This window comes from Molothrus ater, chromosome 1, assembly GCF_012460135.2.
Source record: "Molothrus ater isolate BHLD 08-10-18 breed brown headed cowbird chromosome 1, BPBGC_Mater_1.1, whole genome shotgun sequence".
Classification (NCBI taxonomy): domain Eukaryota; kingdom Metazoa; phylum Chordata; class Aves; order Passeriformes; family Icteridae; genus Molothrus; species Molothrus ater.
The window spans coordinates 152,644,386-152,667,819 of record NC_050478.2 but is presented as its reverse complement, the minus strand read 5'-3'; the positions used below and the strand labels follow the sequence as shown (position 1 = coordinate 152,667,819).

General features: G+C 44.5%; 5 long non-coding RNA genes across 6 annotated transcripts; all 5 read left to right on the top strand.

Annotated features, from left to right (window-relative positions):
• Positions 1-61: 61 nt before the first annotated feature.
• Positions 62-406, top strand: LOC129046818 (uncharacterized). The gene is made up of 3 exons (XR_008508601.1): positions 62-119; positions 216-259; positions 360-406. It is a non-coding gene; the product is annotated as an uncharacterized LOC129046818 (long non-coding RNA).
• An 86-nt stretch (positions 407-492) lies between these two features.
• Positions 493-2,597, top strand: LOC118700104 (uncharacterized). Of its 2 annotated transcripts, XR_008508596.1 has the most exons (4): positions 493-525; positions 607-755; positions 1,969-2,062; positions 2,191-2,597. It is a non-coding gene; the product is annotated as an uncharacterized LOC118700104 (long non-coding RNA). The 2 variants fall into 2 exon arrangements; XR_004982183.2 differs by having other exon boundaries at positions 607-2,062.
• Positions 2,598-9,713: 7,116 nt separating this feature from the next.
• On the top strand, positions 9,714-10,250 carry LOC129046822 (uncharacterized). The gene is made up of 3 exons (XR_008508606.1): positions 9,714-9,772; positions 9,860-9,984; positions 10,213-10,250. It is a non-coding gene; the product is annotated as an uncharacterized LOC129046822 (long non-coding RNA).
• Positions 10,251-10,846: 596 nt separating this feature from the next.
• LOC118700106 (uncharacterized) lies at positions 10,847-11,558 on the top strand. Its single transcript, XR_004982185.2, has 4 exons — positions 10,847-11,040; positions 11,115-11,156; positions 11,249-11,304; positions 11,382-11,558. It is a non-coding gene; the product is annotated as an uncharacterized LOC118700106 (long non-coding RNA).
• A 4,523-nt stretch (positions 11,559-16,081) lies between these two features.
• LOC129046821 (uncharacterized) lies at positions 16,082-16,515 on the top strand. Its single transcript, XR_008508603.1, has 3 exons — positions 16,082-16,245; positions 16,329-16,409; positions 16,487-16,515. It is a non-coding gene; the product is annotated as an uncharacterized LOC129046821 (long non-coding RNA).
• The last annotated feature ends 6,919 nt before the right edge of the window (positions 16,516-23,434 follow it).

Here is a 23,434-nt window from a genome sequence, read left to right as displayed (position 1 = left end):
GAGGGGATTGCCCTGAGCAGGTCAGTCACTGTTTGTTTCTGCAGAGGGAGCATAAATGGTGGCTGTTACAGCATTGTTCTTTGTCTCTCTTTTTAGGAAGTCAAGGCCGAGTGGGTGAGGTGAGCATTGAGTAGCGTACAGAAGCAGTTGTTATTGCTGATGTCTCAGTTTTTGTGCAGTTGTAAGCATCTCCTCTTGTTTTTTTTGTCTTTTAGCTGGTCCACTTGCCATCTATCCTGGCCGAGCATATCCGTGCCAGGTGTGTGCAGGCTTAAGGTATTGTTGTGGCATCCTTGTCAGATTTGGGAGGTTGTGTTTTCACAGTATCTCAGCAAATTTTCTGCTTTGTTTCTTTGCAGGTGCTGTCGCTGCCCTAGGCACGCCAAGGAACAGAGGAGGGCAGGTGAGTCGGAGGTTAGGCAGGCTGACTCCTAGGTGAGCGTTACACAGCAGCATGCTAAGCGTGTACCTTTTCTTTTCGCCGGTATCTTCCAGGCACCCTCTGGAGTCAAATCAAGATTTGAGGTGAGCCGGGGCAGTGGTGTGGAGGAGTCCCGGGGATTACTGTTTTTGAGGGCAATAGTCAGGTTTTCTGTTTTGTCTTAGGTACCCTGAGGAGGCTCGTAGCCAAAGCTTGGAAACGGCAGCACCGAAGCACACACGGAGAGCATCTCAACGTCCACGTCCGACCAAGGATGGATTTTGTCCGCTCCTCTTCCAAAAGCTAAGTGTCGGGGACAGTGGCTGGGAGAAGGGTAAAAACCTTTACTCTCACAGGAGGCAATCAGATGTCAGCTTAGGGGACAGGTCTGTAGGGGGGCGGGCTCTCTGGAAGTAAAGGGAGAGGGTTTCCCCTCAGCCTCGCCAGAGCCTTTGCCGGGCAGGGCAGTTCCGACCCATCTCCACATTTTCGCGTACTTTGTGTCGTCCGCCTTCCTCGACTCGACGTCGTCACGGATCTTTCCCCCGAGGAGCTCGCCTTCACGTCCGGAGCTACGGCCACGGTCACCCGGCAGTCGGCTTCTTTCTCTAGGCTCGCCGAGCCTCTCGAGCATCCTCTTAATTGCTGTGGCACTAACTTGTTTTAACGAGTTCCGTTTCATCATCACGTGCTCTCGTCATAGGGCTTCCTTTCCTTTGGCATCATCAGCCTCTGGCTCATCTTGCGTTAGGAATCTCGGGTCCCTACGGGGACAGTGCCAGGCAGTTGTCACTCGTCTCTGTGTTATGTCGTCTGTGTCTATGTTATGTCGTCTGTGTCTGTGTTATGTAGTCTGTGTCCATTGTCTTACGTGTCACAGGCCTTTGTCACGTCTCGATGCTTTATTGGCACTATTCCGTGCCACATTGCCCATATTCTAGTCACGTTCCTTTCCGGATATCCCTTATTCCGGCATCTTTACATTTTTACTCTTTGAGACAGGAATGTCTCAAAGGGACAAGATGTTCTCATCCGTCTTCCTACTCACTACCGGCTTTGGTAGTGCCTTTTTTTCCACGCCATTCTCTTGGACTTCTGGAGGAAGCGTCTTACACCCTCCTCACGTGACTGCAGAAGTTCTATAGGTTCTATCTTCTCAAAGGGTATAGGGCTCAAGAATTAGTATCTTCCAGAGAGTTACCTCAAGTCCTGGCTTATACTGTATGTGCTTACATTGCTTGTACCTATGCTGGCTTATACTGTATGTACTTATATTGTGTGTACCTATGTTGGCTTATACTGTATGTACTTACACTCCATGTACACTTGCACTGTATGCGTCGGCTTATATCATGTGTACTTACGTTGTACCACTTATGGTCGGAGCTGCCCTGCCCTGGCACATAGTCACAGTTAGGTAGAACAGTTATAAAAACTTGACTGTTCATCTGTCTTTTATGGGATTTTGGGTAGAAAATTTATTGGTCCAGAGCGGGGACAAGTCCTAGCTGTCAGCCACTCATCGACCGCTTCCTGTCGTCTCACAGGTCCCTGAGGCTGCCGATTTCCCCAGAATCTACCATTTGACGTCGAGGAGCGGCAGCCAGAAGAAGCGTGGAAGCGCGTTCTTCAGCGTCTCGAGTAAGAGCCGCAGGGAACGTTTAAGTGGGAGGAGTGCGTGAGCATGTGTCTGTGTCTGTCTGTCTGCTCATCTCTGAGTGTGTGAGCGCATGCTGACTGGATTTAACCGTGTGACTTTTGCTTTTCAGGTTTTTCAACTCATTTGTAAATTTAGAGTAAAAAATCCCTAGCCTGGTTCCCCACCGCCACCCCCGGCTGGGTTTTTTTTTTCTTTTTTTTTTTGCCCCCCGGCTGGGTTTTTTTTCCCCGGTCCCGGTCAGTCTGCGAGGCGACGTTCATCGCCAAAGTTTGGGCGCGCACCGTCCAGGGACTGGGTATTTCGTCAGGCAGGAGGATTTTTTGGAGGCTCCTGGGAACCATGTTCCTGAGGACCAAGGATTGCTGGGGTGTAATTTAGCAGTTGTGAGGGGAGGGACGGTGAGTTTGTGTGTAATGTGACGGGGGTGTTAATGGTAGATGAGTGCTGTTTTTTGTGTGCTTTTGTTGTTTTGGGTGTCCTGTAACAATAAATCCACAAGTAATGAAAATAGAAAAAGGTTATCATCTTGTGTTAATGTGTGTGTTGTGTTGTATTGCTCTGTATTGCAGTGTGAGCACAGGGTGAACTCTCTCCTCCTTGCTGTGACACCTGGGCTGGCAGGGATGACACAGTGACCTCTGCCAGCCCATGCTGCCTGTGCCATCACCTGGCACTGACGTGTTTGATGAAAATCCTTTCGCTGGGATTTTTCTCCTGAGAAGCCTCAGAACAGAAATGGAACCAATAACAATCTGGTGGCTGTGGAGTGTGGGCTGGAGATGGTTTAGCAACAGGGGCATCTTGGGTTGGTCTCCTGTGCATTGTTTCTACTTGATGACCAATCATGGTCCAGCGGTGTCGGGGCTGTGATCAGTCCCAGGTTTTTATTATTCATTCCTTTCCAGCTTTCTGATGTCTCCTTGCTCTTTTAGTGTAGTTCTAATATCTCATTTTCTTTTAATATAATAGAGATGATAAAATAATATTTCAGCCTTCTGAAAGGGGGAGTCAAGATTCTTATCTCCTCCCTTGTCCTGGAGGACCCTCAAACACCACCACAATCAGCGGCCGAGTGGGTTGGTGCGAGCCCCTCAGGAACCCTTGGCCGGTCCTGAGTTGGCAGCCCCGGCACGGCCGAGAGCGGGGAGACACTCTCTGTGCCCCGATGGTACTGAGGGCACCTGGGCTGGGGGGAGACACTCTCTGTGCCCCGAGGGTGCTGAGGGCACCTGGGCTGGGGGGAGACACTCTCTGTGTGTGCCCCGAGGGTACTGAGGGCACCTGGGCTGGGGGGAGACACTCTCTGTGCCCCGAGGGTACTGAGGGCACCTGGGCTGGGGGGAGACACTCTCTGTGTGTGCCCCGAGGGTACTGAGGGCACCTGGGCTGGGGGGAGACACTCTCTGTGCCCCGAGGGTACTGAGGGCACCTGGGCTGGGGGGAGACACTCTCTGTGTGTGCCCCGAGGGTGCTGAGGGCACCTGGGCTGGGCCCCTGTGCAGCACAAGAGACACCAGAGACAGCGGTAGATGATAAAGGGCCGACTCTTAGCAGGGGTTAATGCAAGGTTTTATTAGGAGTCCCATAGGAGCTCCTGCACCTCAGGGGGCTCCTGCCGAGAGTCCCGGGAGATGTGCCAAGGTTACATTTGAAGGGAGGTGGAAACCGACAGTAGATAACATCCTACCAACCATTAAGTGACCCTAAGGGATGGATGCTGGGGGATCCAGACATACAGGACAGCGTATGGGGCAAGGCTTGGGGGGCTGACCCCTAGCCTGTGGCTAATCACTCGAGGACTTGGACCGAAACTTCTGGATGGAGGGAATGGGAGGCTGAGTGATTGACAGAGAGGCAGGGTGGGGGTTTGGGGATGATCTCATCCCGGGAGAGGGATAACAGAGGTAAAGGGAGGGGGGTACAGTTTGGGATAAACCATTTGGGAAAAATAAACATTCAATAAAAAACAAAATTAAAAAATATAATAAATGCTTTAAAAATAAAAGAATTAAATATAAAAATTAAATAAAAAATTAATAAAATAAAATTATTTTAAAATAGAAAAATTAAAAATAAAAACAAATTTAAAAAATTTTAAAAAAGCTTTAAAAATAGAAAAATTAAAACTTAAATAAAAAAAATTAAAAATCAAATAAATGCTTTAAAAATAGAAAAATAAACATTCAATAAAAAACAAAATTAAAAAATATAATAAATCCTTTAAAATAAAAAAATGAATTATAAAAATTAAATAAAAATTAACAAAATAAAAATCTTTAAAAATAGAAAAATGAAAAATAAAAATAAAAAAAATTAAAACAATAGTTTAAAAAGAGAAAAATTTAAAAAAATTTAAAATAAAATTTAAAAAAACCCCTTTAATAATAGAAAAATTAAAAATTAAATATAAATATTTAAAAAATAAAATAAATGTTTTAAAAATAAAAAAAATTAAAAAAATTTAAAAAATAAAAAGGTTTAAAAATAAAAAGAAATAAAAAATAAAAAATACAAAGGCTTAAAAATAGAAAAATAAAAATTAAATAAGAAACAAAATTAAAAAAATAAATGCTTTAAAAAAAGAAAAATTAAATTTAAAAATTATATTTTAAAAAATTTTAAAAATAAAATAAAAAGCTTTAAAAATAGGAAAATAAAAAAAACAAAAAAATTTAAAAAATAAAATAAAAAGCTTTAAAAATAGAAAAATTTAAAAAAACCCAAAATTAATAAAATAAAATTAATTAAAAATACATGAAAAACAAAATAAAAACTCTAAAGTGCTGTAAAGTGCCGTAAAATTTCCATAAAACGTCGTAAAACTGCCGTAAAGCGCGACTGTCGTAAAAGGTGCCGTAAAGCGCGACTGTCGCAAAAGGTGCCGTAAAGCGCGACTGTCGCAAAAGGTGCCGTAAAGCGCGCCTGTCGTAAAACTGCCGTGAAGCGCGACTGTCGTAAAACTGCCGTAAAGCGCGACTGTCGCAAAAGGTGCCGTAAAGCGCGACTGTCGCAAAACTGCCGTAAAGCGCGTCTGCCGCAAAACTGCCGTAAAGCGCGACTGTCGTAAAACTGCCGTAAAGCGCGACTGTCGCAAAAGGTGCCGTAAAGCGCGACTGTCGCAAAAGGTGCCGTAAAGCGCGACTGTCGTAAAAGGTGCCGTAAAGCGCGACTGTCGCAAAACTGCCGTAAAGCGCGACTGTCGTAAAAGGTGCCGTAAAACGCGACTGTCGCAAAAGGTGCCGTAAAACGCGACTGTCGTAAAAGGTGCCGTAAAGCGCGACTGTCGCAAAAGTGTCGTAAAAGGTGCCGTAAAGTGCGACTGTCGCAAAACTGCCGTAAAGCGCGACTGTCGCAAAAGGTGCCGTAAAGCGCGACTGTCGTAAAACTGCCGTAAAGCGCGACTGTCGCAAAAGTGTCGTAAAAGGTGTCGTGAAGTGCGACTGTCGCAAAAGTGTCGTGAAAGGTGCCGTAAAGCACGACTGTCGTAAAAGGTGCGTTTTTTCGACAGTCGCGCTTTACGACACTACCTTTTATGGAACTTTTACGGTACTTTACAGTACTTTACGGATTTTATTTGGTTTTTTAATTACTTTTAATTAATTTTTTTTAAATTTAATTTTTATTTAATTTTTTTAAATTTTCCTATTTTTAAAGCTTTTTTTTTTTTTTTTTGTTTTAACTTTTCTATTTTAAAGCATTTATTTTATTTTTTAATTTTCCTTTTTATTTAATGTTTAGTTTAAATTTTTATATTTTTAAAGCATTTAAAAATTTTTCTATTTTTATTTTTTTCTTAATTTTTAGTTTTGAGGGTTTTTTTTAAAGCTTTTTTTCTTATTATTTTTGATTTAATTTTTATTTTTGATTTATCTATTTTTAAATCTTTTTATTTTATTTTTTAATTTTTTAATTTTAATTTTTGTTTTATTTTTTTAAAGCATTTATTTTTTTTAATTTTATTTTTTAGTTTTTAGTTTTCATTTTTTATTTATAAACTATTTATTTTATTTTTTTAATTTTATTTTTTATTTCATATTTATTTTTGCTTTATCTTTTTTTAAAGCATTTATTTTATTTTTTTAGTTTTTATTTATTTTTAGATTTGATTTTTTTGTTTTTAAAGCATTTATTTTATTTTTTATTTTTTATTTAGTTTTTATTTTTTATTTTTCTATTTTTAAAGCTTTTTATTTTATCTTTTAATTTTATTTTTTATTTCATTTTTATTTTTTGCTTTTTTCTATTTTTAAAGCTTTTTTAAAAAATTTATTATTTATTTAATTTTTAGTTTTGATTTTTTTATTTTTAAAGCTTTTTTTAATTTTTTATTTATTTTAATTTTTGATCTTTCTATTTTTAAAGCTTTTTTTAATTTTTTATTTAATTTTTTATTTCATTTTTAGTTTTAATTTTTTATTTTTAAACTATTTATTTTATCTTTTTAATATTATATTTTCTTTCATTTTTATGTTTTGCTTTTTCTATTTTTAAAGCATTTATTTTATTTTTTTAATTTTATTTTTTATTTAATTTTTGTTTTGATTTTTTTATTTTTAAACATTTTTTTTAATTTATTTTTATTTTTGATCTTTCTATTTTTAAAGCTTTTTAATTTTTTAATTTTTAGTTTTAATTTTTTTATTTTTAAACATTTATTATATTTTTTAATTTTATTTTTTATTTCATTTTTAGTTTTAATTTTTTATTTTTAAACTATTTATTTTATTTTTTAAATTTTCTTATTTATTTAATTTTTAGTTTTGATTTTTTTATTTTTAAAGCATTTTTTATTATTTTTTATTTAATTTTTATTTTTGATCTTTCTGTTTTTAAAGATTTTTTTTATTTTTTATTTAATTTTTAAAAATTTTTCTATTTTTAAACCTTTTTTTTATTTTTTAATTTTATTTTATATTTCATTTTTAGTTTTAATTTTTTATTTTTAAACTATTTATTTTACCTTTTTAATTTTATTTTTATTCAACTTTTATTTTTTGCTTTTTCTATTTTTAAAGCTTTTATTTTATTTTTTTAATTTTCCTTTTTATTTAATTTTTAGTTTTGGTTTTTTTATTTTTAAAACATTTTTTTATTTTTTATTTTTTATTTAATTTTTTTTTTTGATCTTTCTATTTTTAAAGCTCTTTTTATCTTTTATTTAATTTTTAGTTTTAATTTTTTTATTTTTAAACATTTATTTTATTTTTCAAATTTATTTTCTTATTTCATTTTTAGTTTTAATTTTTTATTTTTAAACTATTTATTTTATTTTTTTAATTTTCTTTTTTATTTAATTTTTAGTTTTAATTTTTTTATTTTTAAAGCATTTTTTTATTATTTTTTATTTAATTTTTATTTTTGATCTTTCTGTTTTTAAAGATTTTTTTATTTTTTATTTAATTTTTAAAATTTTTTCTATTTTCAAAGCTTTTATTTTATTTTTTAATTTAATTTTTTATTTTTAAACTATTTATTTTATCTTTTTAATTTTCTTTTTTATTTAATTTTTATTTTTTGCTTTTTCTATTTTTAAAGCTTTTATTTTATTTTTTAAATTTTCCTTTTTATTTAATTTTTAGTTTTGATTTTTTTATTTTTAAACATTTTTTATTTTTTATTTTTTATTTACTTTTTATTTTTGATCTTTCTATTTTTAAAGCTCTTTTTATTTTTTATTTAATTTTTAGTTTTAATTTTTTTATTTTTAAACATTTATTTTATTTTTTAATTTTCTTTTTTATTTATTTTTAGTTTTAATTTTTCTATTTTTAAAGCATTTCTTTTATTTTTTAAATTTTTTTTTTAATTTTTAGTTTTAATTTTTCTGTTTTTAAAGCTTTTTATTTTTTAAATTTTCTATTTTTTTTTTATTTTCCCAGTTTTAAAGCATTTATTTTATTTTTTATTTTATTTTTTATTTAATTTTTATTTTTAATTTTTCTATTTTTAAAGCTTTTTTTTTTATTTTATTTGGTGCTGCCCAGACCAACTCAAGCTGGTGATTGGGGTGGTGTTTGAGGGTCTTGCAGTTACCCAGATTAATAGGTAGAGATGGTGTTTGGAGGCCACAGTGTTACAGGTAGGGGTTAAACTGTTTTTTAGGGTCTTTCAGGTGATTTTTCAGGGATTTTTAGGGATATTTTAGGGGTTTTTTTTCAGGAGTTTTTTAGGAATTCTCTGGAAATGTTTAGGATACCTTTAGGGCTTTTTCAATAATTTTTAGGGTGTTTTAATGACTGTTTTACCCGGGCGCCCCAGCCACCCAAGGCACCCCATGCCAAGGGAAGAGCCCTTTTGCCAAGGGGCAGCATCTGAGCAGGCCAGGCAGCATGTGGGGTTCCAGGAGAGGGCTTTCAACTTTCCCCTTTTACTGTGCCAGTCCCTCCCAGAGCCCCCAGGCCCTCCACAGCACTCCCAGAAAGGAGAGGGGTTATTAGGAGAAAAAGGGTTTAGAAAAAAGGGAAAAGCTTCCTTTTCCTTTATTTTTTGTGTTCAAACTGGGAGGGACTCTGCTTCCCCTGCAATTTTAGTGGTCTCAGTTGAAAGAATCCCTGCCTTTTCTGTGCTGTTCGGGGTATTAATTGACAGGGAGTCCTCATTTTTGATTATTTTCCTGTTTAAGTAGAAGGGGAAAACCTTGATAATGTTTCTTATGGGTTTGAATTAAGGGTAGCCAGCCCCTTTTTGTTGTCCTGAGGCCTAAATTGAGGGAGAAGCCCAGCTATACCCTCCATCTTAAGAGTTTGAACTGAGGGAAAAATCCCTCTTTTTTCATCACTGGAGAGATTTAAAGAGAGAGGAAAACCTCTGGATTCCACTGGAGAGGAAAACCCCTCTTTTCCCAGTACTTAAGGAGAATAAATTAAAGGGCAGAAGCTATTTATTTGCCATTGTATTAGTTTCAGTAGAGGTAGCTGCCCCATTTCCTCTGTTTAAGGGGTTCACTGGAAGGAAGCTCTGCTTTTTTCAGCATTTTAAGGGTTTAAAACTACATTTCAGGGCTCTTCTTTCTGTGCCATAGGACCAAGTATCTCAGAGCAGGGTAAGCCGGGCACGCACTTAACCCTTACACTGCCTGGGAAGCTTTTATTTTTCTTATTTTTACTTATAAAGTAGTTAGGCCTAATTAGAGGTCCCAAGGAGACTTAGACAATTTTCTCCACCCAGCTTAGTCACACGTGAAATACTACTTAGTAGCCACTAAGGAATGATTAGGAAAGTTAACAGCAAATCACCTAATTTATCTAGTTATGCTGTCTAAACAGAAACTTTTATTTCTTACCAGTTTTGTACCCTTTTGCTCCAAATAGATGTTGCAAAAAAAAAAGCACTGATATTTTTCTGGAGAGTTTTCTTCTATAACAAGCCCTCTACTCCCCTTGAAATCAAATTAGAAACGCCAAACACCTGCAGTCGCTCTGAGGGTTGTTATACCCCGTGGGACTCGCCCCCTCCCTTTTCCTGGGTGCCATGGGAACGAGAGGCGGGCACCATCAGGGGTATATTAACCCCAGCCTTGGCCCAGGGCCTTCATTCCCCCTCTGGGATGTGCTGGGATAAGAGCTCTCCTCTCATTTCAGGTAAGAGGCTCTTTCAGCTTACCTCAGCTTGTTTTCAGCAGGTGTTTCTGGGCATCTAAAGCAACAGAGGCTTTGAAGATACTGTGAAGAAAACAGCCTGGAATACAGCAAGTATTTAAGTTCACAATTTTGGGTTTTGTGTTTAGGGGTGGTAAAGTGCATTTGTAATTTCTGATTTTGTTCTGTTTTTTTTTTTAGGAGGAGGAGTGCAGCTTCCAGAGGCTGCAGGTTGTGTCAGCTACAATACTTTTTTCAGCAGATTCATCGTGTCCCAAGAGGCATCTGCCCAGTGTCTAAGATGATGTTTGAGACTGAGGCTTCAGGTGAGTTGAGGATTGTGACTAGGAGAGGGAGGGTGAGCAGGTATCCGGTTAGGAGTTATTGTTGGGGGGGTGATTTTGAAGGCAGCAGGGTGAGAAAGGGTGTTTATTTGAGCCCCCCACCCCAGGCCTTTTAGAAGCCGAGCAGAGGCATTCACACGTCTTACAGCACACAAGGTCACCCACTGCACTCACAGGAATGCCATTTAACTTTGCCTTTCTCTAACCCAGGTGCCACTCATAATAACGGCCACAGCCTTGGAATCAGGATGAAGCTGGAGCCTGAAGTACTCAGGCACACTCAGGAGAGGGCAAGTAGCTGACTCGCTGGGATTTGGCCCACATAACTCTGTACTCATACATTGGTTTTGTTTTTCTTTATTGTAGCTGACCGAGAGGCTAACAGGCGATCACGGGGCCCTCCGAGGCAGGCTCATTTCAGGTGCAACGTGGATCCTCATCACCGATCATCCAAAAGATAAGTCAGGGGCCACGGCCTGGAGATGGGACAATGGGAGAGTAGCGGGTTGGGAGTTCCTGGGACAGATTTAAAAAATAGCAGAGGGAAAAGCAATCTCCTCCAAGGGGCCTCTTAGGACAGCTGAAGGGAGAGGCTCTGATTTTGATGGCAGCTTTCAGGCGGGCAACGCAGAACAGTTCCGGTCCCTGTCGTTTTGTCCGGCGTACCGTGTTACCTAGTGTGTCTTTGGGGTCCCTTTTGCCTTTTCCCCTCGAGACCCTCACCACAAGCATGATGTGTTGTGTTTATCGTCCCCCTGTTTGTCACGTTCTGTGTCACGGGTGTCTGCACATATTTGTGCCGGAGCTGCTCTGCCCTGCCGCATAGCCTGCCGCAAGAGGACAAGTCCCAGGGACTCGCAGTTTGTGGGGTGTTTGCAGAGTCTAGATGATATTCCTAGATAGACAGAAGATGTTTGGAGCTGTGAAGTTATCCTGCAGGCCTTTGACTTTTGTCCTCACTTTCTTTCAGACGCAGAAGGATAAAATCCAGGGCAAAATCCATCCACCCATCCCGGGTGAGGAGGTTCCCCCGAGCAGGTCAGTCACCGTTTGTCTCTGCAGGGGGAGTGTAAAGTGTGACTCTGTTGCAGCTCTGTTCTTTTTCTTTTTAGGAGGTAAAGCTGGATATCAGCAGTCAAGGTGAGGTGGGCAAGGTGAGCATTGAGTAGCGTACAGAAGCAGTTGTTATTGCTCCAGTCTCACTTTCCGGTGCAACTCTAAGCATCCGTTCCTGTGTTTTCATCAGCCTCGGAGCGCGGCCGAAGGGTGCGGCCCCAGGAGCCGGGCATGCTTAGGAGAACGGTGAGTGGCAGAATTGTTGGGTTTTGGCCAGTGTGCTGCAGCGATCATGCATTGATATTTGCATTTCTTTCATGTAGCTGACTAAGAAACAACAGGGAGTTGTTGAACAACAGTGCCAGCAGGAACTTCCCAGATGTTGAGGCTGCCTTCTTTTGCACCTGACACGGACCTGCATCCCCAGATGTCTGAGAGATAAGTAGAGGCGTACAACCCACAGAGGGGATGAAAGCGGGGTGCAGGGTAGGGACCCACCGGGAGGGGTTTTTGAGTCTCCTTTGGAGATGGGGGTGTCCATGAAGCGGACACCCTTAGGCCCCATAAAAGGAAAGCCTGACTTTTGATCACAGTGCTGAGGTGTGCAGGGCAGAGCAGTCCCGGTGTGTATCGTGTCACTTGTCTTTTGTGTATTATGTGTGTTTGGATATGTCATGTCTTTTATCTTAGGCCTTGGAGGGGCCTGTCAGAAACCCTGGCATCATTGTTAGTATCTGATCTCTGCATTCCTCGGCCTGGCACCCAGGCCATAGAACTTTTGACTCGGGATCTCAGACAGGCATCAGACTCTCTTGTCTCTTTAGAAGCATCTGGTCGGATGTCTTTTCAGGTCTTGTTCTGAGCTGTGTTGACAGCTATGCCCCACCAGGATCTATTATGGCGGACTAGGACTCGAAAGAACGTGAGGGCAGGTAGAGGCTTCTGGCCGTAGGATTCTCGGGCATCCATGTTTGCAGTTCTTGGAATAAATCATTCGGTTAGCATCTTCTTCCTCCAGGTTTCTCTGAGCCTCATCAGCTCACCCTCGGTCTCACCTCAGTCATCTCCTTTTGCATTCTCTCAGTCCTCGCAGCCATTTTCCTTGCCAGGAGATTTCTGTCCGTGTCGTGTCCCCGTCGTCTGTCACGTCTTGTCTGTCCCGTGTCACGGGTGTCTGCACACATTTGTGCTGGAGCTGCTCTGCCCTGCCACATAGCCTGGCGCAATAGGACAAGCCCTGGGGGGTTGAAATTTGTAATGTGGGGTGTACTTGGAATCTAGATGCCATTCCTAGATTGACCTAAGGTGTTTGCAGCTTTTGAGTTATCCTGCAGGTGTTTGACATATGTTCTGACTTTCTTTCAGGTGTAGATGCATTGCACCCATGGCAGAGCCCCCATCCTGGGTGAGTGGGTTCCCACAAGCAGGTCAGTCACCATTTGTCTCTGCAGGGGAAGTGTCGAGGGGGACCCTGTTACAGCTCTGTTCTTTTTCTTTATTTTTAGGAAGTAAAGCTGGATCTCAGCAGTCAAGTTCAGGAGAGCAAGGTGATCAGGAGCATTTCTTGTTGCTGAGGTCTCAATTCCTGGGGCAAGTCTAAGTCTCCATTCTCTTTTGTGTGGTTTAGGCAATCCACTCGGAGCCTGCCGAGCCCCCGTCACCAGCCGGCCGATGCACCGGGTTCCCTGCACGTGTGAGCCCTGTGGATGCGTTACAGGACCTGGTGATGAAGCCCAGAACTTTTCTATTTCAAGGTGCCATCCAGGTGACCTTGGGCACCTGCCAAGGAGTTGTGGTGAGTCGGGGAAGTAGGGAGGAGGAGCGAGGGTCCCCTCAGGTTTCAGCCATGCCAAATCACCTCATCTCCTCTTAACCCAGGCACCCCCTGTGACGACGGCCTCGGTCTCCGAGCGTGCCCGAAGCGTGCGGCCCGAGCAGCTGAGCGTTCTTAGGAGAAGGGTGAGTAGCAGACTTGTGGGGTTTTGGCCGATGGGCTGCCGAGATTGGGCACTGATGTTTGGTTTTCTTTAATACAGCTGTCTAAGAGACACCAGCCCGGTGCCAGCAGGAGCTTCCTGGCCGACGAGGTTTCCTTTCTTTGCACCTGAGACCGGCATCCCCAGATGTGCGAGAGATAAGTAGAGGGCCACAACCCACAGAGGGGATGAAAGCAGGGTGCTGGTTTGGGAATTACTGGGCGGGGTTTTTGTTTCCCCTTCGGAGGTGGCGGTGTCCCTGAAGCGGCCCCTTAGGCCCCATAAAAGCAAAGCCTGACTTTGGATCACAGTGCTGAGGTGCGCAGGGCAGAGCAGTCCCGGCGTGTATCGTGTCACTTGTCTTTTGTGTATTATGTGTTGTTTGCATATGTCATGTCTTTTCCCTGAGCCCTTTGAGGGGCCTGTCAGAAATCCTGGCATCATTGTTAGCATCTGTGCTCTCTGCATTCCTCGGCCTGGCACCCAGGCCATAGAACTTTTGACTCGGGATCTCAGACAGGCATCAGACTCTCTTGTCTCTTTAGAAGCATCCGGTCGGATGTCTTTTCAGGTCTTGTTCTGAGCTGTATGGACAGCTATGCCCCACCAGGATCTATTATGGCGGACTAGGACTCGAAAGAACGTGAGGGCAGGTAGAGGCTTCTGGCCGTAGGATTCTCGGGCATCCATGTTTGCAGTTCTTGGAATAAATCATTCGGTTAGCATCTTCTTCCTCCAGGTTTCTCTGAGCCTCATCAGCTCACCCTCGGTCTCACCTCAGTCATCTCCTTTTGCATTCTCTCAGTCCTCGCAGCCATTTTCCTTGCCAGGAGATTTCTGTCCGTGTCGTGTCCCCGTCGTCTGTCACGTCTTGTCTGTCCCGTGTCACGGGTGTCTGCACACATTTGTGCTGGAGCTGCTCTGCCCTGCCACATAGCCTGGCGCAATAGGACAAGCCCTGGGGGGTTGAAATTTGTAATGTGGGGTGTACTTGGAATCTAGATGCCATTCCTAGATTGACCTAAGGTGTTTGCAGCTTTTGAGTTATCCTGCAGGTGTTTGACATATGTTCTGACTTTCTTTCAGGTGCAGATGCATTGCACCCATGGCAGAGCCCCCATCCTGGGTGAGTGGGTTCCCACAAGCAGGTCAGTCACCATTTGTCTCTGCAGGGGAAGTGTCGAGGGGGACCCTGTTACAGCTCTGTTCTTTTTCTTTATTTTTAGGAAGTAAAGCTGGATCTCAGCAGTCAAGTTCAGGAGAGCAAGGTGATCAGGAGCATTTCTTGTTGCTGAGGTCTCAATTCCTGGGGCAAGTCTAAGTCTCCATTCTCTTTTGTGTGGTTTAGGCAATCCACTCGGAGCCTGCCGAGCCCCCGTCACCAGCCGGCCGATGCACCGGGTTCCCTGCACGTGTGAGCCCTGTGGATGCGTTACAGGACCTGGTGATGAAGCCCAGAACTTTTCTATTTAAAGGTGCCATCCAGGTGACCTTGGGCACCTGCCAAGGAGTTGTGGTGAGTCGGGGAAGTAGGGAGGAGGAGCGAGGGTCCCCTCAGGTTTCAGCCATGCCAAATCACCTCATCTCCTCTTAACCCAGGCACCCCCTGTGACGACGGCCTCGGTCTCCGAGCGTGCCCGAAGCGTGCGGCCCGAGCAGCTGAGCGTTCTTAGGAGAAGGGTGAGTAGCAGACTTGTGGGGTTTTGGCCGATGGGCTGCCGAGATTGGGCACTGATGTTTGGTTTTCTTTAATACAGCTGTCTAAGAGACACCAGCCCGGTGCCAGCAGGAGCTTCCTGGCCGACGAGGTTTCCTTTCTTTGCACCTGAGACCGGCATCCCCAGATGTGCGAGAGATAAGTAGAGGGCCACAACCCACAGAGGGGATGAAAGCAGGGTGCTGGTTTGGGAATTACTGGGCGGGGTTTTTGTTTCCCCTTCGGAGGTGGCGGTGTCCCTGAAGCGGCCCCTTAGGCCCCATAAAAGCAAAGCCTGACTTTGGATCACAGTGCTGAGGTGCGCAGGGCAGAGCAGTCCCGGCGTGTATCGTGTCACTTGTCTTTTGTGTATTATGTGTTGTTTGCATATGTCATGTGTTTTCCCTGAGCCCTTTGAGGGGCCTGTCAGAAATCCTGGCATCATTGTTAGCATCTGTGCTCTCTGCATTCCTCGGCCTGGCACCCAGGCCATAGAACTTTTGACTCGGGATCTCAGACAGGCATCAGACTCTCTTGTCTCTTTAGAAGCATCCGGTCGGATGTCTTTTCAGGTCTTGTTCTGAGCTGTATGGACAGCTATGCCCCGCCACGATCCATTATGGCGGACTTGGACTTGAAAGAACGTGAGGGCAGGTAGAGGCTTCTGGCCGTAGGATTCTCGGGCATCCATCTTTGCAGTTCTTGGAATAAATCATTCAGTTAGCATCTTCTTCCTCCAGGTTTCTCTGAGCCTCATCAGCTCACCCTCGGTCTCACCTCAGTCATCTCCTTTTGCATTCTCTCAGTCCTCGCAGCCATTTTCCTTGCCAGGAGATTTCTGTCCGTGTTGTGTCCCCGTTGTTTGTCATGTCCTGTCTGTCCTGTGTCACGGGTGTGCGCACACACATTTGTGCCGGAGCTGCTCTGCCCTGCCGCATAGCCTGGTGCAATAGGAGAAGTCCCGGGGACCTGGACTTTGTAATGTGGGGTGTAGTTGGACTCTAGGTGGGATTTGTAGATGGACACAGGATATCTGGAGCTCTTAAGAGCCAGACTGTTGCAGGATAACTTGTCCTAACTTTTTTTTCAGATTCAGATGGATTAAATGTGTGCCAGAGGGCCCCATCCTGGGTGAGTGGTTTCCCCCAACCAGGTGAGGCACCGTTTATCTCTGCAGCAGAAGTGTTTGTGGTGACTCTGTTACAGCTCTGTTCTTTGTCTTTCTTTTTAGGAAGTAAATCTGGGTACCAGCAGTCAAGGTGAGCAGTGGAGAGAAGTAGTTGTTATTGCTCAACTCTCAGTGTCTGGTGCAGCTCTAAGTTTCCATTCTCTTTTTTTGGGGTTTAGGCAATCCACTCGGAGCCTGCCGAGCCCCCGTCACCAGCCGGCCGATGCACCGGGTTCCCTGCACGTGTGAGCCCTGTGGATGCGTTACAGGACCTGGTGATGAAGCCCAGAACTTTTCTATTTAAAGGTGCCATCCAGGTGGCCTTGGGCACCTGCCAAGGAGTTGGGGTGAGTCGGGGAAGTAGGGAGGAGGAGTGATGGTCCCCTCAGGTTTCACCCATGCCAAATCACCTCATCTCCTCTTAACCCAGACACCCCCTGTGACGACGGCCTCGGTCTCCGAGCGTGCCCGAAGCGTGCGGCCCGAGCAGCTGAGCGTTCTTAGGAGAAGGGTGAGTAGCAGACTTGTGGGGTTTTGGCCGATGGGCTGCCGAGATTGGGCACTGATGTTTGGTTTTCTTTAATACAGCTGTCTAAGAGACACCAGCCCGGTGCCAGCAGGAGCTTCCCAGCTGACGAGGTTTCCTTTCTTCACACCTGAGACCGGCATCCCCGGATGTCTGAGAGAGAAGTAGAGGGCCACGACCCCCAGGGGGGATGAAAGCAGGGTGCTGGTTTGGGAATTACTGGGAGCGGTGGGTTTGAGTCCGCTTTGGAGGTGAGTAGGTTTGGAGGTGAGGAGTGTCCCTGAAGCGGCCCCTTAGGCCCCATAAAAGCAAAGCCTGACTTTTGATCCCAGTGCTGAGGTGCGCAGGGCAGAGCAGTCCTGGTGTGTATCGTGTCACTTGTCTTTTGTGTATTATGTGTTGTTGGATATCTCATGTCTTTTATCATAGCCCTTTGAGGGGCCTGTCAGAAACCTTGGCACCAGTCTTAGCATCTGTACTCTCAGCGTTCCTTGCCCTGGCACCGATGCCATGGAACTTTTAACTTGGTAGCTCAGACAGGTATCAGAATAGCAACTCTTTTTCGAAGCATCCGGTCAGATGTCTTTTCAGGTCTTGTTCTGAGCTGTACGGACAGCTATGCCCTGCCAGAATCCATTATGGCAGATTAGGACTTGTAAGAATGTGGGGACAGGTAGAGGCTTCTGGCCGTAGGATTCTCGGGCATCCATCTTTGCAGTTCTTGGAATAAATCATTCAGTTAGCATCTTGTTCCTCCAGGGTTCTCTGAACTTCATCAGCCCGCCATCAGTTTCACCTTGGTCTTCTAATTTTGCGTCCTCTCGGTGCTCGCTGTCATTTTCCTTACCCAGAGATTTCTGTTCCTGTTGTGTCCCCGTTGTTTGTCCTGTCCTGTGTCACAGGTATCTGCACACACATTTGTGCTGGAGCAGCTCTGCCCTGCTGCATAGCCTGGTGCAATAGGCGAAGTCCCGGGGACTTGATGTTTGTAATGTGGGGTGTAGTTGGACTCTAGGTGGGATTTGTAGATGGGCACAAGATGTCTGGAGCTCTTAAGTTATTCTGCAGCTCTTTGATTTTTGTCCTTTCTTTCAGGTGCAGAAGGATAAAATCCAGGGCAGAGCCCCCCATCTCGGGTGAGGGGATTCCCCCGAGCAGGTCAGTCACTGTTTGTCTCTGCAGAGGGAGCATAAATGATGGCTGTTAGAGCAGTCTTCTTTGTCTCACTTTTTAGGAAGTCAAAGCAGAGAGCAGCAGTCAAGGCCGAGTGAGCGAGGTGAGCATTGAGTAGTGTACAGAAGCAGTTGTTTTTGCTGATGTCTCAGTTTCTGGTGCAGCTCTAAGCATCTCCACTTTTTTTTTTCTATTTTAGGTGGTCCGCTTGCCATCTATCCTGGCCGAGCATGCCCATTCCAGGTGTGTGCAGCTTAAGGTATTGTTGTGGCATCCTTGTCAGATTTGGGAGGTTGTGTTTTCACAGTGTCTCAGCATGCTTTTCTGCTTTGTTTCTTTGCAGGTGCTGTCACTGCCCTAGGCATGCCAAGGAACGGAGGAGGGCAGGTGAGTCGGGGTTTAGGCAGGCTGACTCCTAGGTGAGCGTTACACAGCAGCATGCTAAGCGTGTCCCTTTTCTCTTTGCAGGTATCTTCTGGGCACCCTCTGGAGTCAAATCAAGATTTGAGGTGAGCCGTGGCAGCGGTGCGGAGGAGTCCCGGGGATTACTGTTTTTGAGGGCAATAGTCAGGTTTTCTGTTTTGTTTTAGGTACCCTGAGGAGGCTCGTAGCCAAAGGTTGGGAAGGACAGCACCGAGGCACACACGGAGCACGTTTCATCATCCACGTCCGACCGAGGATGGATTTTGTCTGCTCCTTTTCCAAAAGCTAAGTGTCGGGGCCAGTGGTTGGGAGAAGGGTAAAAACCTTTACTCTCACAGGAGGCAATCAGATGTCAGCTTAGGGGACAGGTCTGTAGTGGGGCGGGCTCTCTGGAAGTAAAGGGAGAGGGTTTCCCCTCAGCCTCGCCAGAGCCTTTGCCGGGCAGGGCAGTTCCGACCCATCTCCACATTTTCGCGTACTTTTTGTCGTCCGCCTTCCTCGACTCGATGTCGTCACGGATCTTTCCCCCGAGGAGCTCGCCTTCACGTCCGGAGCTACGGCCACGGTCACCCGGCAGTCGGCTTCCTTCTCTAGGCTCGCCGAGCCTCTCGAGCATCCTCTTAATTGCTGTGGCACTAACTTGTTTTAACGAGTTCCGTTTCATCATCACGTGCTCTCGTCATAGGGCTTCCTTTCCTTTGGCATCATCAGCCTCTGGCTCATCTTGCACTAGGAATCTCGGGTCCCTACGGGGACAGTGCCAGGCAGTTGCCACTTGTCTCTGTGTTATGTCACCCATGTCTATGTTATGTTGTCCGTGTCTGTGTCCGTTGTCTTCCATGTCATAGGCCTTTGTTACGTCTCGATGCTTTATCGGCACTATTCTGTGCCATATAGGCCGTATTCTACTCACGTTCCTTTCTGGATATCCCTTCTTCTGGCATCTTTACATTTTTACTCTTTGAGACAGGAATGTCTCAAACGGACAAGATGTTCTCATCCATCTTCCTTCTCACTACCAGCTTTGGTAGTGCCTTTTTTCCATGCCATTCTCTTGGACTGCTAGAGGGAGTGTCTTACACCCTCCTCATGTGACTGCAGTACTTCTATAGGTTCCATCTTCTCAAGGGTATAGGACTCAAGAATTCATCTTCCAGCGAGTTATCTCAAGTCCTGGCTTTTATATTGTGTGTACCTGTGCTGGCTTATACTGTATGTATAAGCTGTCACTACACTCTATGTACACTTGCACTGTATGCATCGACTTACATTGTTGTGTGTACTTATATTGTACCACTTATGGTTGGAGCTGCCCTGCCAGGGCACATAGTCACAGTTAGGTAGAAGAGTTATAAAAACTTTACTGTTCATCTGTCTTTTATGGGATTTTGGGTAGAAAACTTATTGGTCCAGAGTGGAGACAAGTCCTAGCTGTCAGATAGCCACTCGTTGACCGCTTCCTGTCGTCTCACAGGTCCCTGAGGCTGCCGATTTCCCCAGAATCTACCCTTTGACGTCAAGGAGCGCAGCCAGATGATGTGTCGCAGCACGTTCTTCAGCGTCTCGAGTAAGGGCCGCAGCGAGCGTGTAAGTGGGAAGAGTGTGTGAGCGTGTGTGAGAGCACGTGTCTGTGTCTGTCTGCGTCTGCTCGTCTCTGCATGTGTCAGCGCATGCTGACTGGATTTAACCTTGTGTGTGTGACTTTTGCTTTTCAAGTTTTTCAACTCATTTTTAAATTTAGAATAAAAAATCCCCAGCTGGGTTCCCCCCTCCTGTGCATTGTTTCTACTTGATGACCAATCATGGTCCAGCGGTGTCGGGGCTGTGATCAGTCCCAGGTTTTTATTATTCATTCCTTTCCAGCTCTCTGATGTCTCCTTGCTCTTTTAGTATAGTTCTACTATCTCATTTTCTTTTAATATAATAGAGATCATAAAATAATATTTCAGCCTTCTGAAAGGGGGAGTCAAGATTCTCGTCTCTTCCCTCGTCTTGGGGACCCTCATCACCACAATCAGCGGCCGAGCGGGTTTGTGCAAGCCTCTCAGTAACCCTCGGCTGGTCCCAAGTCGGCAGACACCGGGGGGGCAGCCCCGACACGGCCGAGAGCAGGGAGACACCCTCTGTGCCCCGAGGGTGTTGAGGGCACCTGGGCTGGGGGAGACACTCTCTGTGCCCCGAGGGTGTTGAGGGCACCTGGGCTGGGGGGAGACACTCTCTTTACCCTGAGGGTGCTGAGGGCACCTGGGCTGGGGGGAGACACTCTCTTTGCCCTGAGGGTGCTGAGGGCACCTGGGCTGGGCCCCTGTGCAGCACAAGAGACACCAGAGACAGCGGTAGATGATAAAGGGCCGACTCTTAGCAGGGGTTAATCCAAGGTTTTATTAGGAATCCCAAAGGAGCTCCTGCACCTCAGGGGCCTCCTGCCGAGAGCCCCGGGAGATGTGTCAAGGTCACCTTTAAAGGGAGGTGGAAACCAAAAGTAGATAACATCTTACCAACCATTAAGTGACCCTAAGGGATGGATGCTGGGGGATCCAGACATACAGGACAGCGTATGGGGCAAGGCCTGGGGAGCTGACCCCTGGCCTCTGGCTAATCACTCGAGGACTTGGACCGAAACTTCTGGATGGAGGGAATGGGAGGCTGAGTGATTGACAGAGAGGCAGGGTGGGGGTTTGGGGATGATCTCATCCCGGGAGAGGGATAACACAGGTAGAAGGAGGGGGGTACAGTTTGGGTTAAACCATTTGGGAAAAATATGGGGATACAAAACAAAATTACTTCAAAGTATTACAAAGTATAAAAATGCACTACAGCAGGTTTGGGCAGCACCAAATAAAATGTAATAAAATGCTTTAAAAATAAAAAAATTAAAAATAAAAAAAAATAAAATTAAAAAAAACCAAAATTAATTTAAAATAAATGAAAAACAAAATAAAAACTGTAAAGTGCTGTAAAGTGCTGTAATCGTTCCATAAAAGGTAGTGCCGTAATGCAAGACCCTCAAACACCACCACAATCACCAGCTTGAGTTGGTCTGGGCAGCACTAAATAAAAAAAACTAAAAACCTTTAAAAATAGAAAAATTAAAAATAAAAAATAAAATTAGAAAAATACAGAAAGCTTTAAAAATAGAAAAATAAAAAATAAAATTAAAAATAAAATTAAAGCTTTAAAAATAGAAAAAAGAAAAATAAAATTTAAATAAAAAATAAAAATAAAAAATAAATGCTTTAAAAATAGAAAAATTAAAAATAATAAGTAAATAAAATTTTTAAAATAAAATAAAAAGCTTTAAAAATAGAAAAATTTAAAATAAACATTAAGTAAAAAATAAAATTAAAAAATTAAAATAAATTTAAAATAAATTAAAAACAAAATAAAAACCGTAAAGTGCTGTAAAGTACCATAAAAGTTCCATAAAGGGTAGTGCCGTAAAGCGCGACTGTCGTAAAACTACCGTAAAGGGTGACTGTCGTAAAAGGTGCCGTAAAGCGCGACTGTCGCAAAAGGTGCCGTAAAGCGCGACCGTCGCAAAAACTGCCGTAAAGCGCGACTGTCGTAAAAGGCGCCGTAAAGCACGAATGACGTAAAAGGTGCCGTAAAGCACGACTGTCGCAAAGGGGGCCGTAAAGCGCGACTGTCGTAAAAGGTGCCGTAAAGCGCGACTGTCGTAAAACTGTCGTAAAGCACGAGTGTCGTAAAAGGTGTCGTAAAGCACGACTGTCGCAAAAAATTGCCGTAAAGCGCGACTGCCGTAAAAGGTGCCGTAAAGCGCGACTGCCGTAAAATTGTGCCATATAGGCTGGCAGCGCCGTGGCCGTCACGGAATGCCGCACAAGATCGCGACGGCCTCCCGAGTGGGCGTGGCCGGGGCGGGGCGCCGTGTCGACGGGCTGACGTCATTAGGCGGCACTCTGCCTGCAGTGCGGTGGCGCAGACGGCAGGGGGCGCTGTGCCTGCAGTGCGCCAAAGCAGGCGGCAGGGGGCGCTGTGCCTGCAGTGCGCCCATGCAGACGGCAGGGGGCGCTGTGCCTGCAGTGCGCCCATGCAGACGGCAGGGGGCGCTGTGCCTGCAGTGCGCCCATGCAGACGGCAGGGGGCGCTGTATAAATAGAGTATTAAGTACAAACTATCTAGAAGAAGAAATAAAAGCTCTATGTCACCTGCAGCTGTAGAAAATTTCAGGCTCCCATGGAGGAAATAGTTTTCCTAAAATCATTACCGTTTTGGGGTTTTTTGCACTCCCCGGCAGCCTGAACGTTTCTACTGCTGCTTTTTTATTCTAAAGCTAGAATGGAAATCCAAGATTAGAAATACAGGGAAAGAAAGAGAGAAAGAAATAAAGAGAGAAAGAAATAAAGAGAGAAAGAAAGAAAGAGAGAGAGAGAGAAAGAAAGAGAGAGAGAAAGAAATAGAGACAGAAAGAGAGTGAAAGAAAGAAAGCGAGAAAGAAATACAGACAGAAAGAGAGAGACAGAAAGAGAGCGAGAGAAAGAGAGACAGAAAGAAAGAGACAGAAAGAGAGCGAGAGAAAGAAATAAAGAGAGAGAGAAAGAAATAGAGAAAGACAGACAGAAAGAGAGAGAAAGAGAGCGAGAGAAAGAGAGAGAAAGAAATAGAGAGAGACAGAAAGAAAGAGAGAGACAGAAAAAGAGCGAGAGAAAGAAAGAGAGAAAGAAATAGAGACAGAAAGAAGGAGACAGAAAGAGAGCGAGAGAAAGAAAGAAAGAGAGAAAGAAATAGAGAGACAGAAAGAAAGAGAGAGAAAGAGAGAGAGAGACAGAAAGAAAGAAAAAGAGAGAGAAAGAAATAGAGAAAGGGAGACAGAAAGAGAAAGACAGAAAGAAAGAAAGAAAGAGAGAAAGAAAGAAAAGGAAAAAGGAAAGGAAGAAAAAAAAAAGAAGGAAGAGAAAGGAAGAAAAAAAATGAAAAAGGAAAAGGGTGAGAGTGAAAAAGAAAGAGCGAAAGTGGAAAAGGGGGTGAAAAACAGAGTGAAAAAAAGAAAAAAGAGTTGGAGTGGAAAAGAAAGGACATTCGGGAGGGGCGGTGCTGCCTAAGGTGCTTCCGCGCCCAGGAGCGAAGGAGCCGTTTGATCCCCCGGCGGGACCGCAGCTCCCGGTGGCGGAAAACGGAGCGGTGGCTGTCAGTCCGAGACTACAACTCCCGGCAGGCCCTGCGGCCGTAAAGCGCGGCGTCTGACTCAACGGCCGACGCGCCATATGAATGGCTGGCGGGCCGAGGCGGCCGCGCGCCGGGGGAGCGGGCTGGGCGCGGGGAGCTCCCGGCGCCTCTCCCGCGCGGGACGGAGCCGCGGCAGCGGCGCTGGAGGGGCGAAGCCTCCGGCCGGCCGCCCGCACGGAGCCGAGCGGCGCGGAAGGGGCGTCCGCCCGGTGCCTCGGCCTCGCTCA